Here is a 6,483-nt window from a genome sequence, read left to right on the forward strand (position 1 = left end):
ATATAATATTTTTAAAACATCGGTCATAAAAAAATCAATTTTTTTTCCTTATTAATTTTTCCCCCTCTCTAAAATCCAATGTTTCAGCACCCATTTATTTATTGTTAATCCAATAGATAAAAGCTTTGCGAAATCAATTAGAATTCACTATAGAATCATGATATTATTTGATATTTTGATTACATTCTAACATATCTTTCATCACATTTTATATTAGAATCTAACTTATCCTTCATTACTCATATTTGGCAAATATATTTTCGAAAACTGTTATAATTTTAACTAAATTCAATAAATTTGAAGTAACATGCGATTGTTTCAAAAGTATTGAAATTTAATTTCCATCAACGTTTATATATATATATATATATAAATTCAAATAGTTTCGTATAGGTTCTTACTCAAATTACGATTTTATGGTTATTTCCTTAATAAATTGTATTTTTTTAATATAATAATTGTAATTACTTAATATATTTCCGTAAAAAATATTGTCTTTCATTTGTTAAAATTTAATTAAAATTAAGATGTCTTTATTTTTAATGGAATAAGTTTGATATCAATCATTTAACACTTAAAATACAATTTAATAACACTCGAATATCAACATTATTTATTTGGAAAAGAATTTAAATTAAGGTTTATGTTCGTGCATTTATATTTTATAATTTTAAATCCAAGAAGTTTTCGTTACTGTTAATGGAAATTTTACAGAGCAAAGCGGAGAAAGCGTACGTACTTATATTTGTTACTTGTTAATTTGATTGATGTGCAGCATTAGTCGCTTATTTCTTTTGTTTGTATATAACAATGCGACACGTGGCGATCTGCCGAGGAAAAATGCCTCTCGAGAGGACTTTCTGTGGAAAACTGGCTGTTATCAAAATGTTACAAATGTGAAGAAAACCTGAAAAACTCAACGTTGCAAGCCGTCGGCGAGGCGCAAAACCACGTCCAGTATTAAAGTGATTTAAAGCAACTCAAAAAACATTTGATCCTTTACAAAATTTATTGAATTCTAATTAATAAAATATTGATAATAACGATGAATAATTAAAACTAGATTTATTTTTCTTATTATAATATTCGTTTCATCGAGTTTATTACATAAATAAATAAATGTAACAGATCTGAAACAATGTAGCTATTACTGAAAAAAAAAACAACTAAGTTGGTACATTTGATTACAGCAACTTGTGATGTTAAATATAAAATATTATTATACAAACAAGAAAACATTTGTATGTAAGTGAATTAATAAATGCTAGACATTATAGATCAATTAAAACAGATATACTGTTTTAAATAAAACTATTGTTGAAATTATTAAACAATTACCAAAGAGAGACGAAATATTTTATGTAATTTCATTTATTATAATTTTTTATTTACAACTGTTACTAAAATAATATTCAAATTTAATGAAAAATTCCATCGATGATATTCGAAAGAAAACCTTTTCGGTTACTCAGAGGAATGTCGTCATAATTCATTTAGGTAATACACAAAGAATTGACTGGGTAGACTTTTACAGAGCATTGAAGTAATTATAGAAGAACTTCAATTAACCGAACTGAATGGGATCGAGATTGACATCAGATAACAAGAGGTTTTTTTATTTTTTTAGAGATTTTATTTTTATGAAAAATTAATTTATGATTTATAGAACATACATTAAATAAATGAAATTTAAAAAAATGACATTTCTAAGAATAATAAGTTACATTTAAAAATGAATAAATTGTATTTAATTTTATATTTGACTTAAATATTATTGAAATTTGTGTTATCATTAATTATATTTATTTTCATAATTCTAATAAAAAATAATAATAATGTTTTGTGTATTGTAAAATTAAATACTAAATTATGTCATTATCAATATTGTCATGTGCTCAGAGATTATTTAATTTAAATTTTTGGCTTAATTCAAATTCCATTAAGATAATTAAATAATAATAAATTTTTAAAATGTCAATATATTAAACATAATTAAGATCTAATCATTCTTCACATATAAATTTTATATGTAAAGAATGAAACTATTATTTTCTTTTTAATGATAAATTTTTTTTGTGAAGATAAAATTTAGAGAAATTACAATACATAAAGAAATTAAAATGCATGCATTACACTATTTTATTAACAATTTCACCACGCATAATCTAAATTAATAAAGCAATTATCTGAGCGGGAAGTGGAAAATTCCAAATAGAATGAATAATATTGTTAGTATGTGTCAATAACGATGAAGATCAACATTAAATATAGGCTACATTTGAAAATTATTTATGTAATAATTATAGATTTATTTCAAAAAAACTATTTTTATAATTCATATTAAATAAATAAATTGTTAATTAAAAGTAATTAATCGACAATAATCTTCATAAATGTTAATACTATTAAGCTAAAGATATTTCGGAAGTTATAATAATGTACAGAAGTGTCACTTTGAAATTCTTAATCTTTAGAAATTCAGCTAATAATAGCTGACATTTTTTTTACTCGTTATTCTTCATCTAATGATAATACAGAAGAAAGAAGTATAGTTATCTCTACGGCTAGTGGGAAATCATAACGATCAAAGATGCTCCAGAGAGCGGAAGAGCTGATCAAGATCGGATAGTTTAATCAATTAAATCTTAAACATATTGCTTCAAAATAAAAATAAAAAAAAGTTTGCAAATTAGGCATTATATCTGATTATCTATCTTTCATCTATTCTACTTAACTGGTTATCTTTCATAAAATACAGATAACATCATCAAGTCAGATGAAATTAATCGCGGTTCTTAATGAATTAGTATTAACTTTAATAAGAGAAAAAGAAACGACATATTCAACTTGTATAAAATATATTAAATTTATTAAAATTTTAATTAAGTAAATACAGCAGTTAAGACAGGAAAATTTTAAATTCTTGTCATAAGTAATCAACAAATTTTCTTTTTAGATTTGAGTTATTACTTAAAAGTTTATTCATTTCAAGAATTTTCAAATTCCTATTTTCCTCTAATAAACCATTAAAAATTAACTTTCAACTATTTATTATGGTAAATTTATCCATTATACAAGTTATATATGTATGTATATATTATACGAACTGTTTGGATTGTAAAAATTCTGATTAACTGATTTGACGCGAGACACCAGTACATTGTCAGCTGTAAGGCCGATCGCAATTACACTACGGATGGGCTGTCAAGTATTGCTCATTCCTTATCCATGCTGACTGACTAGCATGAATATGGATGGATGAAGAACGATCCCTAACCCGTATTGCTCACGAAAAATTATAAGTTTGGACAGCATTCGAATCCGGATCCCTGAAAACAGTATTATAATATTTTATCGCATGGACGACCTTTTCTAAAACGCTATATATTCGTCGTTACTTTCACTTAAAATATTTAAGATTTACAAAATATAATATAAGAACAATCAATAATTCTTAATTTTAAGTTACAACGATTGAATTATTAATAATTTTCTTGCAAAGTATTTTAGTCAATTTTAGCTGATTGCCAGAAGTCTTGATTCTCTTCAGATTGAGATATGGGTAATGAAGTCTGACTTGAAGCATTCACAGAATAAACTGGCGAAAGCTGGGAATGGATACGAACCAAGATTCCTTAGTACAAGATTTCTAGCCTACTTTTCTTATAAGTACCTGTACATACGATCTCAACATAGCCATTTAGCACATAAACAAGATTACGATAGTGGTAAGCGATTTACGATAAACTAATTTGATAGCATAAAATATTCGATAATATTATGTAAATAATAATATTAAACTGACAGTAATTAAAACATGAGATTTATAAATTCTACATTTTTTCCCCCCTAAACTTCCTAACTTTATTATATACTATAATAAATTGAATCAATATAGGTTTTAATAATTACATTATAACACGAACAACATAATGACTATGTATTAAAAAATTTTTTCGTAAATATTTAGACAAATTTTATAGATATAAAAACACATTAATATATAATTTAATATTAAATTATAATATGTTAATGTGTTTTTTATATCTATAAAATTATATATACTGAATATATACACGTAAATTATATAATGTTTCAATTATACTCTATAGATTAAAAATAAGAACTTATATATCAGTAAAATTATTATTTTACTATTTACATTTATTATTATTTTCAATATTCAAAGCATTTTCTAATTATTTCAAATATATGTAACACTATATAAATATAATTTTAAAATACATAATTCAATTCTCTCGTGAAGAGTAAATATCTTTACGCAATTTAATTCCGAAAGTTTCCTGTTGGAGAAAGATTTTTGCCCAATTAAACCTTAACAGCTGACTTTTTCAGGTCAGATTTCGTCCTTGTAATAACCGTATTAGTGTAAGCTTGCCTTCGTAGATAAGAGTAATATGAAAGCTGCACATAGAAATCTTAATCCCGTAGTAATGCGAAAGAAGTATTACGAAAAAAAAAATTTTTTAATAATTAGCCAATGGAATAAAGACGGTAATAGAGAGAATTTCCCTTTTATAAATTATAAATAAGAACAAAAATAAAATCTAAAATTATAAGTAAAACCAATTTACCAACAAGTTTATAACTTTTAAATATTTTATTCACACATGCAAGTACTTTATAGAAAAAATAAAAAGAAGAGAAAAAAAGAAACCTTCGAGATGGAAAATATGAAAAATAGATACATGTAACAAGTTAGTGTATCTTCAAGGTAAAAAAAAAAAATCATCTCATTTATTTAGCAGTTCTAAAATTGTATTGAATGAAAATTTGGTTATCTTTATGTCTGGTAAAAATCCTTCATTACCGAATCTTTCACTAAAAATTTCATTCTATTTAATTTTATTCATTTTAATCATTCTACATATATATTTTCAATTCAGTTTATCTTTTAAATATGATCACTCCGGCCACATCTGTCTACAATAACCTAATTTATATCCAATAACATATGCATAGAGAAATAAAAATTATCGCTATCACAAAATCAATGACGTTTTTTCCTTTAAGAATAAATTTTATGCATTTATTATCTTTGATCTTATTTGTTTTGCATTATAATGAATATAATTATATACAATTGAAATTAATTTAATAAAATTTAAACTATAATTTTGCTATTTTGTCGTGGGAGTTAGCTTTTATAAATTCTATTTATACGTAATTATTTCTTATACTTGTATTGTTACAAAGAAAGGATTGTTTCTGCTCGTAGCGATAAGGATTTCATTTTCTGAGCTATTGACTAATTTCTTACTTCTTGTAGCTAAGCAATGGAAAAAATATCGATTTTCTCAAAAGCCTAATTTCTGGCTAATCTACATCATTTATAAGACTGCAACTTCGCTAATTTCATCTGAAGATTAACTCTGAGCGCTTTTATACTTCTATAATCCAATTAAGGCATTCCAAAGCGATAAATTTTTCAAAACGGAAAGGAAATCACACTTCGATTTTACAAAGATTTATGTTATGTAATTTATTTATTTATTAAATATGATGTTAAAAGGAAAAGTAAAAGTATAAGACGTGCGTTGTACAGTACATTAATCTTCTTTTAATTTTATTCTCTGCTATACTTACAGAATTTTCTTGTAAGAAGTGAAGATTGTTATTATTTATAAGTTAAGTTTACACTATAATTTAAAAAAAATATATATATTTTCACATATTCTTAAGACTCTATTCATATATATTTTAACTCTATTTAAGGGTTCTATATTCAAAACTTTTTTTAGTTTATTTTCGAATACTACCAATGCATTTATTCAAATTTCATTAGAGTTTTAATTTGGATTCGAAATTTAAAAAATTTAAGTTGTAATTTTATCACATTTCGTCCATTTTAAAATCGAGCATTTAAACTGTTTGTTGATGATTTTATATTCTAATTCGTATTCGTTTGTTCGATGCGAATCGATTTCACTCACCCTATCGATATTTCAATTGAAAATGCTTAAAATCATGCCATTAGAATTTAAAATTTAATTTTATTGCGTAGAAGACTATTTGGCATTATCAATACTCAATAATAATAGCCTCTAAATGAGGCAAATGAAAATACAGCAAAAAGAAAAGAAAAGAAAAAAAAATCATTCATTATTTTCCCATTATTGTTTTTCATTAAGTAATTTTTCATAGTAATGCATAATTTCGTAGTTTACTTGTTCATAATGTTCTAAAAATAAGAAATACTTTTCTGAACTAAGTTCTATATTATTTATTAAACATATATTGAAATATAAAGATTTCTTCTACACAATGTTTTTAAAATGAAATTTAGATTAAAAATTTTATAATAATAGCAATTATAATTTGAAATTAATTTATTAAATTTAATAGGCTTTTTGCAAATATATTTCATTTATAAAAATAGGAAACACGCAATTATTTCAAAAATTTAAGAAATTAATGTTAGTTTGATTATTAAATTTCTATACACTTGCATTATTAATAAAA

The 6,483-nt window shown here is 23.6% G+C and overlaps 1 protein-coding gene across 1 annotated transcript in view; it reads right to left on the reverse strand.

The window, feature by feature from the left end:
• Positions 1 to 6,483, reverse strand: part of LOC111612786 (midasin-like) — a 162,112-nt gene that overhangs the window by 31,578 nt on the left and 124,051 nt on the right. The window lies entirely within an intron of this gene.

This window comes from Centruroides sculpturatus, unplaced genomic scaffold (assembly GCF_000671375.1).
Source record: "Centruroides sculpturatus isolate CEXI.00-Female unplaced genomic scaffold, Cexi_2.0 scaffold1151, whole genome shotgun sequence".
In the NCBI taxonomy this organism is placed as follows: domain Eukaryota; kingdom Metazoa; phylum Arthropoda; class Arachnida; order Scorpiones; family Buthidae; genus Centruroides; species Centruroides sculpturatus.